Below are 14,296 nucleotides of genomic sequence, written 5' to 3'. Positions count from 1 at the left end.
GTTATGGTGAAGCAGTCTTGCTGCCAAACCACGTGCAAACAAAATAAAACAAATAACCCTCAGCATCTCCAATTGAAAAACTCAACTCTGGTGTTCTGTTGTCCTTTAAAACAATTTGGCAAAGCCTGTCTAGCACAGGGCTGGGTTTTTTCAGTCAGTGTTCTTTGACTCAGGTTGTACCCTAATCTTGGGTGCTTTAAGAATGTAAAGAGAGCTGAGGGAGATTGGTGGGGAATGACTTGGCATTTTTTCCATTACTGCTAATAGGATTAGAAAAGTGATGAATTGTCCCTGGAGGTTTTGATGTCTCCAAATAAAGACAATCCGCAGGCAGCACTTGCAGGCAGCTGTTGCTGTTTCTGGTGCAGGTTTTGGCTGGCAGAGCTGTTTGATTTTCAGCACCCAGAGCTCCACTCCCTTTTTCCCAGGCTGAGCCATCCAGGTTTGCCAGCCCTCCTGGATTCAGCAGTTGCTTTGCAGGAGCTGGGCTGCAGGAGGCACAAAACTGGGGTGCATCTCCACTTCTAATAAAAAGGAAAAAATAAAACAGGAAGGAGGATAGTCACAGGTTTCTTAGTCTCAAATGCTTTTTAAGCTGCTCAAGCTGTTTGGGTCAGTGACACCTGTCCAGGTGAGTGTCCCCAAGCTGAGGGTCCTGTGAGCTGAAGGTCAGTCTGTGACGAGAGGGTTCAGCTGTGTTATTTTATTGTCTCTCTTTACAGCATGTACAACTCATGATGTGACACTTAACTGGTTGGCTAAATAATGTGGCTGCACAAAGTTTTTAAAGTTTCTCACAAAACCAGAATTTAACCAGAATTTAAAATGAGATTTTAATAATTTTTGTTGTTGTATTTTGTTCACTGATAAAAGATGACAAGTAGGAGATTTATACCTTTTCATTGTCTGTGAGAATGAGGTAAACTAATGTACATATACTTGGACAAAACTGCATCTTTCTTGGTTAAAATAACAAAATCTAGCATATTAAATCCCTGACATTTATGAAAATAAGCATAGTATATTGGATTTTCTTGACCCACTGCCACTTTGGAACATGTTTCAAAATTTTCAAAACATTTAATTAGAAAACTTTTTAAAGACATTCCAAATTTTATTGTAATTTTAAGTTAACTAGGTAATAGTGACTGCAGAGAAAAGTATTCCTATGAAATTAATTATTTTGAGGTTTTAATAATAAAGATAGGTTATTTCATATATTGCCTTACAGCAGTGTGAGGCTGGGAAATTTCCTTACATTTCTTCCTTATTTTTTAAAAGTGATGTGGATGTGATGATGTTAAACAAGTAAGAGAATTACTTCTAATAACAGAGTGTGTTATTATTCAGTGGAAGTGCCAAGAAAACACATTTTGTCCCAAAAGCCAAAACTAAACAGTAAACAAAGGACATTTAAATCATTTGTCTGGGGACAATCAGTTGGTTTTGGTGTTTAGATTGCACTGACAGTCCTTGTCCAAATAACAAATTATGAACCTAACCTATTGAAATAAATTGTAAATACTCTATAAAAACACACAGAAGAGTTGATACTTTACCTTGCTAACACTCCCTTAACACCAGGGAGTGTGTCCTGATATGAATCAATCCTTTGACAGAGACAAAACACAAAAAGTGGAGAAAGCAACTCAGAGTAACAGAATAATTTAAAGACATTTATAGCCCATATTCACTGCCACATTGTGCCAGAAGAGCAAAGCAGCAGAAGTGATATATAGATCATTGATTTTTATCCCTTTCAGAGCAGTCCTTCTTAGTATTTTTAATGAAACATTAAATGATTGTAATGTAAACTGTAACAGAATGGCACGGTTTTATACTTTCTTAATTGGATGCTAATATCCATGTCAGTATTTGCATGAAAAATGGTGTACTAAGCCAAAATATCAAGGTTTTTAAAACTCATAATCATTCTCCTGCCAATACCATCTGTCAGCCTAATCTTCACCTCCCAGAATTCAAGGAAGAGGGTGCCTTCAGGGGAAGGAAAAGAAAAAAAATTGCAGTTACCAAAGTACAGTAAATGGAGTTTAAACCATGGGCCTGGAATCCCGTTTGATTATATAGGGTTTATTGGTTACTAATTGTCAAAGCTGGAAAATAATTAAGAATGGCTGTTGAGGCACTGTCAGTCATCATCCCTGAAGGAGCTGTGGGACACCCTGGAGAAGGGATAGAAGTGATGGAGAAGGGGGAGAAGGGATGAGAAGTGATGGAGAAGGGGGAGAAGGGATGAGAAGTGATGGAGAAGGGATAAAAAGGGACAAGAAGGGATGGAGAAGGGATAGAAGGGATGGAGAAGAGATGAGAAGGGACAGAAGGGATGGAGAAGGGATGGAGAGGTGATGGAGAAGGGATGAGAAGGGATGGAGAGGGGATGAGAAGGGATGGAGAGGGGATGAGAAGGGATGGAGAAGGGATGGAGAGCACTACAAATGCACTTCTAGCACAGCAAACCCCTGAGGAGGAGTTGTGGGGCTGCCTCTGAGAGCACCTGGAGCAGCTGGAATTCCCTACCCAGCAGTGAAATTCTGTGTCCCCTCTGCACTGCAGTGTGAAGGAGTCTGAGCTCTGTGTGCTCCTGCTTTGTTCTTCACAGAGCACAGAGGGGTTTGGCTTGCAGGGGACATTCAGGATCACCTCATTCCAAGCCCCTGCTGTAGGCAGGGTCTCACCCACTAAATCAGGTTCCCCAGAGCCCAGCCTGGCCCTGCCTCTGCTCTGAGCTGGTCCTTTTACAGCCCCCTGCACATGCAAAACCTGCACAGGGCTGCTGCTTAGGACAGGTCACCTCGTGCTTGTCATTTCTAGGGCACATTCCCTCAGTGCACCACCAGAGAGCCACTGAGGGAGCCAAATCCTCAGAGATGAAGGGAGGAGGGGAGTGGAGAGCAAGCACATCACCTGCTGCAGCCTGTTCTGAAAGTAGAACACATGTGCAAAAGCAAGCACACATCTCCTGGAAGATTATCTCAAATCTCTGCAACCCTGCAGGGGCTGCAGGCCAATGTTTTCCTGACAAAAGCAGGAGGGTGCACGTTCAAACCTCTCCAGTTGTCAGCAAATCCTTGAACACACTGCTACTTTATATTTTACTTCATTTTTTTTTTTATAGTTTAAACTAGTATGAGCGCTGAAAAAACATACAAGACATTTTTAAATATGATTATTTTTAACAAAAAGAGAAATCAAAGTGTTTTAATGTAAAATAATTTTTTTCTTCTTTTTTTTTCTTTTTTTTTTTTTTTTTTTTTTTTATTTTCTTTTCTCCCCAGGGAATACTTGCAGCTTTTCATACTGCTCTGAACACCTGGAGGAAGGAGAAGGAAGTAAAAATTTGATCCACTGATAACTACTCTGCTGCCCTGCTAAGAACCTGCTGCTCTGGCCTTGCTTCCTGGCAAAGGTGTGTCACAAAAATTACAAAAAACTAAAGCAGAATTGAGAAGTGTGTGGCACCTTCACAGGAGGTGGTGTTTGCTGGAGTCTCCAAGGGAGCACCTGAGCCTTGGCTTCAGGTGTTCCAGCTGGGGCATGAGGTGCAGTGGGAGGAGTGTGATCCAAGAAAGGAAAAGGGGAGAGGAAATATAAACTTCATATGGAAAAATCTAATTTTGGCATAGAAAATCAGAATTGTTCCACCAAAATTTTCTTCCAGCCTCTGGAATAAATGAGCACCCATGGCCCTCTCCAGCTCCTAACAGGGCAGGAAATATCAGGGAGGATCAGAGCTCTTGTATCATACAGCTAAGGTTTTTTCATTAATTCTATTTTCATAATGTCCAAAATAAAATTAGACATGTGGTTAGTGGAACAGGGTGGGCAAGTTGGCATAAGAAGAAATACTGTTAGGTTCTAACTTGCAAAGTGGTCTTTTTATGGCCTAGGAGCTAGTTTATGTATGATAAATCTCTGTACAGAACAGCCTGCAGGTTTGAGGTTTCATAAGGGTTTTGTGTGTATGTGCATACATAAATATACATACATCTATATTTATTTATTTATACAAAAGGCATCGTACTTGTACTTTTTACTTTGTACTGTACATTTAACTGCTCCCCACATCTCATACAAATTTTCTGAATTATTTGTCCTATGTTTGCTTATCTGTGATCCCAGAGTGACCTGAAGTGATCCTACTGAGCAAATTTCCAGGATCAGAGTCCTCAGATTGGCATTCTGGTAAGTTAATAGCAGAAGACTGTTTCAGAATACTTTAAAAAAGTGTGATCCCTCTTTTTCTTTTCTCTTTCTTCCTCCCCACCCTTCATTCAGTAAGCAGTTGCAGATTACCAGAGGGGAGTGTTTCATGTATTTCCTTGTAGGTTGTTTTAAAGATCAAGTAGGTTATCCTACTTCCATTTATTAATACAAGTACACAGAGACACAACACATACTCATGTAGCAGTGGCAGGTTAACCAGGCTTTCTAAAGAATATTAAACTCTGCTCAATCAATGTCATTTCCAGGTCTTTGTTTGGTCCATTATGGGGAATGTGAATGAGGAATTAAACTCCCATATCAGATAATAATCAGTCATTCTGATGTGAGAGGATTTCCATAATTTATCTGCCAGGGTGAAATTCCACCCAGGGCAGGGAACCGCTTCAGCTGCCTTGAGTGTGCTGAAGCCTCAAACCACACAAAGGCTCCAGGCTGCTCCTTCCAAAAAGACTTTTTTACTGCAAGACATGGAATCACCTCCCTTCTGGAGAAGTTAATTGTGGTTACACCAAAGGCCAAATTAATTTCATCAGCAGCTTGCAAATCGAAGTTGGGTCAATAAGGCCCTACACATTGCTTCAAATAATAAAATCCTGTATAAGGGGAGGAATTATTTGCCCTCCCCTTGGAGTATTTCTCTTGGGAATTGAAATGGAGGAGGGCAGAAAATGACACCACCATCTATTTTATAAATTCTAAGAGTCTTTTCACATTCATAAGCCTTCAAGCCAGAGATTCTTGGCTTTTTGTGTTGTTTCAGAAGTGATTTGAAACTTTTTTTTTTGTGAGCATGCTCATCTTCCTTTTGGGTTTCACCTGCATATTTCTCTAGAAGTCCACTTTAACTCAGAGCCTGGCAAGTAATTTAGCACTTATTTACTGAAACATGTGCATGAGCCTTAAAACCAGCAGACAGTTGCAACACAAACATCTGTCTTTTCAAAAGATATCACCCTGTCAAAATGCCCCAGAGCAAAATCTCTTCCCTTGGTTTGGAGTAGAAGCAGCAGCAGCTACAGTAGTTAGAGAACAAGTATTTCTGGAAAGATGACAGCTGGGTTGTCAGACATTAATGCTGAATTACACAATGCTTGTATGCTACAGCAGAGATGTAATAAGCAATTATTCTTACATTATCATATATAGGGCTGCCAAAGTACTGTCTGAGAGGCAAGATAAAGGGCTCGAGGTCTGTGCTGGTTCTACTGATGCTGGGGGGTTTCCATCAGATGATGTTAAGTCTATTTTCAGTCTTGTCATCTAAGGAAGTATCAGCTTAAACATCTGTCATGGCAAAAAGATATCAAGGAATGGCATCTCCAAGGCAGACTTATCCTCAGCATGGGAAAAGCAGCAAGCTAGTTACTGTAACTGCTGCTGATCAGAATTTAGCTTCTTCATCAGCAGATTTAGTACAGAGAGTAAAATCATATTTACTTAATCTTCAGTCTTGGAAGTCTCCACAAATTTCATTGTATTTCACATATGTCATTTTTACGCAGCACTGTTAAAAAGATCACTGCAGTCTTCAAAGAAAGTAAGAGGTCTCTGGGTAGTATTTATTTAGATCTTTTCTCATCTGGAAAGAGAAAATAAAAGAACTGCAGTCAGGGAGAAGGATGAGCAAATATATTGAATAGCTCCTTTGTTAAAGAAAACACCAAGCAAGCCTAAGGCTGGGAAACAAACGACATGGGGTGATATGGCACAGGTCTGTGCAATTATAAATAAAGAAATTAAGAGAAAGGAATTGCTCACTGTGTCTCGAAACAGAAGAACAAAAGGACAGCAAATGGGCTGTTCAGGTTACAGGTTCCAAACAATCACAGTCATTTTCTAACATCCAGCTAAATGATCAGTTTGGTTAAACTGGTTAGTAAAACAACTAGTCAAATTCATGGCTGTGAGACACAGATATATTTGAGGTTAAAACTCTAGCAGCAGAACTGATGGAAGGAAATATCTCCATTGAGGACTTAATTGGTGTAATTTCTACCTCAGTTGCAAAGTCTTATCCTTGTAATTTTTCCCTACTGGAGAGTGGCTAAATGGCCCAAAGCAGACCTGACATGGATCTTCTCATGCTCGAAATCACCAGGCTGGAAATTTAACTCATTCCAGTTGTCAGGAACCCACTGAAGTCAGGTGACACATGCAGATTTTTTCTGAGGGCCTCTCTATACTTGTGACTATCAGAAAAAAGGAAGGACCTTAGGAAAACAAAGATTATAAACAGAAAATATTTAAGAAAAGCTATTCCACAATACTTTCATTATCTTAAGATGCCAACTAGTAGCAATTCTATTTGAAATAGTTGTGTGGTTTTCCAAGAAGCATCATTCAGCAGCTGCTCCATCTCACCTCCTGGCAAAGCTCAGATAAGGACAGTTCTCCAGATGTGACTTTGCTAAACCAAGGCAGGGTGCTCTTTTTGGCCAGATTCCTCAAAAACGATTTTTAGCCTCGTCTCACACTTCTGGTTTCTTAGATTTCAGCTCAGATTAAGCAGTAGCTCATCTAGAGAGGACATGAAAATAGTTGAATCCAACACAATTAAATAAATTCACAGTCATGTTAAGAAAGATCAGTGTGTTTCCCCTTTTACTTGGGACCACACAACACCCAAATCTCCAGCTATTTTTGGGAGGAGTGACAGGCCTCAAGCACAATGACAACTAAGCAGAAGCATTACTTAGACTATCAACTGAACCAAATGTGTCTCTGCCATCTGAAGTCAGTTCTATGTGGTGTTAATAGATAAATATTCAGTAAGAATGTCACTGACAGTCACTAAATATTGTTTATCAAGTTAAACAGGATCTGCTTCCCCTTTTATTTTGGAGACACCAAAACTTGTGAGATTCTGCTCCACATTCAGTTTTCCAGGGTGAGAGAGAACTCCTTGGCAGGGGTGTCCAGCTGTGGAATTCTGATCAGGGATTCCTGACACTTCTATTTTAGCACATGTTTGCCAGCTGGGCTCTGCCTCCACCCCTCCTCTGACTGATCCTCAGCTGCCCAGGGACAGCCAGCAATGCCAGACACACCTTTAAGGGAGTCTCTAATGAATCCCCACTGAAATTCCATCAATTGTGCAAAGCACATGGATTAAATGCTGCTTGCTACACAGGTGAATGTTTTCTGGGATGTGTATTTATTAGTGAGAAAAATTGACTAGCAGGGTACCTGAATTTTATTCACAGCATCTATTCATAGCCCATAGACACATTCTACAATTGTATTCACTATTAAGAAAAATCAACAAAAGGCTACAGCATTATCTGAGATTCTCCAGCAATTTCCTCTCACACATTAGGCATGCCTCACTTTTCCTTTTGTTGTCCAAGGAAGTATTATTTGTATAATGTTCCACTGTGCTTTAAATAGTTCTCCAGACCATTTCTCAGATGAATTAAGAATAAAATTACCTGCTGTTGAACTACTGGTATTCCTTTGTTGCCTCAGATTCTCAGTTTCAGATGTGCCAGGGTTAAAAAAAAGCCTCCCTAACTCTCACAAAGCCCTCCAGGGAGTCACTGTCACATTTAATTTTTCCCTGTCTCCCTGTTTCTCAGGGTGTCTTCTGAATAACAGCAGTTTTGTCTATTTTATTTGCTCTTCCTCTTACACACACCCAATTGAAGAAAAGTAATTGAAACGATGGCATCTCACCTTGCAGTATCTGTGTACTTTGAACCGAGGTGTGTCTAGAGATCAAATTTCTGCTTATCAACTGCACAAATGTGATCCAAAGCCTGGAGACATCAGTGAACTCTGCAGGAGTTCACTTGCTGAGCAGGTGCTCATGGCCCAGCACAGGAAGAGAGATTTGGGGTAGAAATAGCTTTTCACCTCTACAAACTGAGCTTTTTGCTGCAATTTGCACCTCTGGACCTACCAGGAACACCCAGATTGCTCTGAACGAGCCTGGCAGCCCAGGCTGAGCACAACGCTGAGGCATCAATGCAAGCAGCTGTGGCTCCTGCCTGGCTTTTGCTGTAAAACACAAACTGCTGCTGCTGCAGGAGCTCTGTGTCCTGCTACACTCGAGCCTCAGTGCCTGCATCTCTTCCCATGCCATGGTACACACACTTCTGAGGCCCCATCAGAGAATTCTTCCCATTTTCTACACAACTGACCATTTGCTTTCAGCTATGCCATTTCTTTCCTTTTTTTTTTTTCTTTTCTTTTTTTTTTTTTTTTTAAGTAGAAGCTTGGTTTGGGTTTTTTATTTGTTTATGGGGTTTTTTTGTTTGTTTTTTAAATATGAACTTCTAAAAATAAAAATAATCACCATTGTTAAGCAACCTCCTACAGGAATGAAGCAGAAATGGGCTAGTCAGACCTCACCAGACAAGGCAGTCTGCTGTTGAGATAAACCACCCCACTTCCCAGAAACATCCACTTCCAAAAACCTCATGGAAAACATCCCTGCATCTGGAAACAGGTCTGAATCAGGGTTCACCAAGCATCTAGACTGTCCTCCACAAAAGGGAAAGGCTGGAAAAGGCTTTGAACCTTGGTGGCTCCCAGGCAGCTTCTCCCTCTCAGAGAGGAGTTTCCTTCCATACTTTCATGAAAAATCTGGTTGCACCAAAAATTCGTCTAATTTGAGGTCTTTTTATTAAACTGTTGTGCTGGGTGGAACAATTTTGGACCTTGAACGTTGTCAGAGAATTCTATCCCCTAAACATCTCCAATGCTGAGGTGCTCTTGTTTCTAATAGTGTGTGCTTACATCCTCTCCTTGCCTTTCTATTGATAGAGACATTTAAAACCTTAAAGCTGATTTTTTTTTTTTAACCCAATAATTGCATGTTAGGCTTCTGAAAGTCTCTTCTAGGGATTTACATTTTAATTTCATTCTCAAAACCTCAGTCTTATTAAGCAGCAGTGATATTGGGATGTTAAAAAATGAATTCTGTGATGATTTTTACTACTCCCGTCTTCTTTCAGAACCTCCCAAACTATCATTTTGTTATTATGGTCTGATGGAAACCCATTCTTGGTGTGAATGATAAGACAGGTGTTTGTCATTTTGAAGAGTCTGGTAAAGGTATTTTAAGGCAGCATAAATTAGATGTTCTCTAATAATCTGTGTGAAATGTTCAAGAATATTTTCCATGCAATTATGAAAATAGACTAGGGAAATTATCACACATTCTCAGGACTGGATGATATTTTTATACCTTATAGAACAGTTAATTTCTGGCTATTTCTTGCAGGACCTAACCCCAGTGGCTGGCTCTTTCCAGAGGCAGGACTTTGGGCACAAATGGCACAGACAGGGAAGTTACAGTGGCATCAGTGTCCCAAGCAGGTCTGTGGACATCTGCCCCATGGCTTGGGATCACTTTGTGGTGGGAGGTGAGTGGTTCCAGAGGGGAAAACAAAGAATCACAGTGAAACAGGGAATGGGTACTAAAGGGATGGAAATGCTCTCATGCTCTACCTCTGACTGCTGCACCTTGCAGGACCTTTCCTTCTGCTTTTGCCCACCTCGTTTTGTGTTTTACTCTATCCAGTGAAGCAGCTTGGAGTGTTTCCCTCCCAAAATCACAGTGAAGCAGCCACACAACCTTGCTGTCAGATACATTTTTTTTAGATTCCCTTGATTTGATCCCTCCTATTTACACCACGTTTCACAGTTCTTTGTATTCCCCTTCTGAGTATTTCCTATGCAAACAGGGCCTTAAAATATCTCCTGACTACTTTTCCTGCCTTATGTTTTATCCAAGCTATCTCTAAACTACCTTTGCTTTCTTTTTTTGTCTCATGTGAATGCATGAATTCTTTGGTTAGGTTTTTTGTGGGGTGTGTTGATGCTGTGCTTTGCCACTCCTCTCCCCACCAGTGCCCTCTCTCCCATCAGCAGAGGATTTCTGGCACTGAGATGTCCCAGGGCAGCTGCTGGATCACACCTGAGGATTCCTGCTGAGCTCCTGCTGGGGAAGAGCTGGCACAGACAGGAAAGAAGGCTGCTTTTAAGGTATGGCATGATAAAAGAGTAGCAGCAGCTCTGTGAGAAGCTCTAGGGTTGCTCCTGCTCCTCTAGAGCAGGTGGCTGTACACATATTTTGTCTCAATGCCCATTTTTATTTGGGGCATTCCTTAGAATTCTTATCTTTTTCGTAAGAGATAATTTCTAATTAAAGTTGGTCTTTGATCTTCAAGTGGAGGTTCAGGCACAAGTGCAATTTGAAATTATTTCTTAACAGCAGAAATTATAATAGTAGTTGTGTTGCCTTTTTTAAAGTAAGTTTTGTCTCTGCTAGTGAATATCTGCAATTTGTGCTATTGTTCCTCAGATTAAGGTGTGGGTTTTTTAACAATGAAGAATTCTACTATTGAAGAATTCTGCTATCAAAGAATTGGAGAGCTCTTTGGGTAAACAAAACTCCTTTAATCTCCTTAGCCTTTCACTTGGATCATTTATTCACTATAGATCTGATAATTGAGATGAAACCCATACAGTATTTTGTTCTTTTAACTGACAATATGGTCAGCATAACACAGCTGGCCTTTCTCTTTCTTTCTCATCCATTTTGGGACAGGTTTGGTGGCCAAATGACACTGCCACAGCCCACTGTCCTACTGAGCCTAAGGGCAATGAGGAAATGACCTCGCTTTCTTTGTCCAGCTGTAAATTTTTGGAAGGTTTGGGAAGATTTATCTTCTCAAGACTTCTCAATTCATGAAAAATAAATTTTCATTTCCATTAAAATTTATTCAAAATGAACACAAGTCATTTTTAAACACAAAATTTTTGGGGTTGGGGTTGGGGTTTTTTTTTTTACTGCTTAACTGCAGCTGCCTAGATGTGTTTTCTACCTGAGAATCTGGGCTAGTACGACATGTGAAATATTGCTACATGCATTTCAGACAGCCAAAAGCCCAAATATTGTTGCAGTGCAGCAGAAGTGATGGGGTTCTTGAGATTGTGAGTGGTGAGCAGTTACTCAGATTAATAACAGGATGTCTGCAGTCCACTAAAGAGCATTGGCTGTCACCCAGACACCTGAGCACTGCACAGGGGGGACATTCCCAGCAGAAAACCTTCAGCTAGATTGCTGAAAATACATAACATTTCTGTGACTAAATGAAGCTCAGAGTCATGCTCGGTGTACTCATGATCTAACTAACAAAGAAGATGAAATTTGAGTGGGAGAGGCATGACTTGAGATCTGTTCAGTGGGAACACACACAGCAAAATGAAGGAGAAAGTGATGAAATGTGTGAAAAGAGGGATTGGGAAGGGGATTTAGAGCTCTCAGCAGGTTGCTGGGCTCTCTCTGTGCAGTTTTACACTCACTGCTCTGCCTCAGTAAAGGGGGGTGGGTGGCAAAGCCAGGCCTGAACCCCTGGACACACCTGAGTGAGCCAGTTTGGGCTCTTGAAATCAGGATTTGTTCCAGGGACTGCAGAAGGGAGGAAAGGGCCAAACTCACATCCCTCAATCAGCCCAGGTCCAATTAAGTGGCCTTTCTGCATTTGCAGCTTCCTATGTCTCGATAGAGAGTAGTTAATAGTTTTAATTATCTGCAAGCAGATAATTAAATCTTGTAGGCACCTTGATAGGAACAACCTGTCATGGCAGGTAAATGCACAGGGCTTCTTGAAGCTGACACTGGCTCTCCAGGCAGCAACTGCTCTTGATGGAAGATCTCCAAACTGCTTAAGGTGTGTTTTAAATATTAAAATAGAAATGGCTGCTTTGTTTCCTGGCTGGTTCCAGCTTGAGCATTAGGTCACATCAAAGTCAGAGTGTATTTTTAATTATCAGTGATAGCTGTGGTGCAGAACCTTGAGGGATGATGTGGGAAAAGGGAAATTAGGACTAAACTGGCTTTTCTTTAGGATGGGAAGAGAAAGGCAAAGAGAAAGTACCAGGGAGTGGCAATGATAATGTTCCATTGTCACTTTTCAGTGCATCTCCCTCAGAAATATAAACAAAATTACTTCATTGACACTAAACATATAATCCAGCCTCCATGCCTGGATTATTATAAACAATACTAATAAGAAATATAATAATAATAATAATATTTTTTTTTGTGTGTAAAAACTAATATTATTCACAGTGTCTGGTTGGACTTCAGACCATTATTGACATTGTGAAGTGTGTCCAAGTTTGAGGCAATTGTCCTTATAATTGACCATGATTTCTTTTATCCTACAGCTTGGCAAATGACACAAGGGCAAGTTTTCGATAATTAAATAAATATTTATAGATTAATACCCAATATTTCTCCATTCCACTGTTCCAAAAAACCTTTAACAAACACATTTTCATGGAAATTATAACTTTCTTTGTGTTATGAGTAATGCAATATTAAGCATATACCTCAGCTCTTGAATTATGGCTTTATCTTTGATGTTAGTGATCAAATTTTCATTGCCTTGATTATTCAAGTAATTAGACATTTAATCAGTTTCTTTGAAAAGCTCAGAAGTGAAGGGCCAAATCCCTTGGATGGCTGTTCAATATTTAGTTTACTGTCAGCAGAAGAATCATCAGGCAGGAGGTTATTGAGACTGGGAAAAAAGTGTTTGTTGCAGAAAGTGTCAGATTTTCAAAGTGAATGCTTTAACCTTTGCTGTCTTGTAGCTACTTCTTGAAAAAAAGAACAAAACCTCAAAAAAACCTCAAAAACTGGAGGCCAGATGCACACCTGAGGATACTGAGCACAATTGCATTAATGGAAGCAGAGCCATTACCCAGCTGAAGGCTCTGCTCAAACATCCATTCTGCTTTGACTTCAGTGGAGTTTGAAGACAAGAACATGAGGAAACTGCATTTCACCCTTGCAGAACAGGTGAAGCAAAGCTTCTCTTTTTATGCACAAAAATAGAATTAAAGATCATATATAATTAAAACTGGAGATGTAAATTCCTCAGGGTTTTTTATGAGTATCAAATAGTGGCACTAATAAAATCCCATTTTTTAAGGTTATAATTCACCAGTAGCACGGAAAGAAAAATTAGAATTTAGGTCTTTGTTATGCTGAATCATTTCAAGCTTTCTGACTGCTGTGAGGATGTTGTGGAATGTTAGAGAAAAATCAGCTTAATGCTCATGCATAATGTGTGAGAAGTTTTTTGTTTGCTATAATTTCTATTCTTTCATACTAATTGTCATCAGCAGAGGATGCAGGCAGTAGTTGTCTTGCTAAAGATAAATACAAATATAGCTACAGTATTTTTCATTCAATTTATTCATTTATTTCACCTTGGGTGTATACACCATGTAAAATTTATCTCCAAAGAAAGATAAAGAGAATATTTCAGTGTGTGTGCACTGTAGAAATGAGAGGTGTGGAATGTATGAGTGCTTTTTATTTTTATTGAGAGACAAAATATAAGACTGATTGCCAGCTCTTTCTGCCACAGATTTTGGTTATGTCTTCATGCTCCAGATGTTTATGGAGGTGTGTAGAAATATATTCTCCAAAATAGTCAGAAGTGACTTGACTTAAATATTAATTATTTTACTATTTCAATCAGTATAAGTATTATCTATAAAAAAAGTTCAACACAAATGCATCATAATAAAGCTCTGTTATACCTATATATCACTGTAACATTTTATGTACCTAAGTTCATAATGAGTTTAAAAGTTTGATTGCACCATCCTGAACTACCCCATTGCAATGAATAATATAAAGAGATACAAACTCAATGGTTTGGGTTTTTTTTTTAACTTGAATGTTTGAGGTGCTTTTATGAACATATGAACAGTTAAGTAATTTCTGAAGAAAAATATGTGCTTATCCATATTCAAGTACTATATTTTCAAGAGGCTTTTCTTTTTCCTTCATGTTGGATCAGAAATAGAAAGATTGCAGTTGTTACAAAGTAGTCAAGGAGAAAAAGGATGACTGGGAGCATTAAAAGCAGGCAAGTGTTTTCGTTTTCATTTTGATTTTACTACCCTTCAAACTAAGGGTAAAAACTCAATGTTTTCATTCCCTCAAGAATGAGTCGCTGCAAGATTTTACAGAGCAACCTGCAGTAGTGAATATAAGCAAAAGAATAGAGATGCAGAAATGTTC

General features: G+C 39.7%; 1 long non-coding RNA gene across 2 annotated transcripts; it reads left to right on the top strand.

Annotated features, from left to right (window-relative positions):
- The first annotated feature begins 241 nt into the window (after window positions 1-241).
- Window positions 242-13,902, top strand: LOC134556292 (uncharacterized). Of its 2 annotated transcripts, none has more exons than XR_010081639.1 (6): window positions 242-631; window positions 3,297-3,427; window positions 4,141-4,203; window positions 9,470-9,611; window positions 10,117-10,233; window positions 12,853-13,902. It is a non-coding gene; the product is annotated as an uncharacterized LOC134556292 (long non-coding RNA). The 2 variants fall into 2 exon arrangements; XR_010081638.1 differs by having other exon boundaries at window positions 10,099-10,233.
- The last annotated feature ends 394 nt before the right edge of the window (window positions 13,903-14,296 follow it).

The sequence above is a fragment of the Prinia subflava genome, chromosome 11, assembly GCF_021018805.1.
Source record: "Prinia subflava isolate CZ2003 ecotype Zambia chromosome 11, Cam_Psub_1.2, whole genome shotgun sequence".
Lineage (NCBI taxonomy): Eukaryota > Metazoa > Chordata > Aves > Passeriformes > Cisticolidae > Prinia > Prinia subflava.
This window is presented reverse-complemented; position numbering and strand designations above follow the sequence as displayed.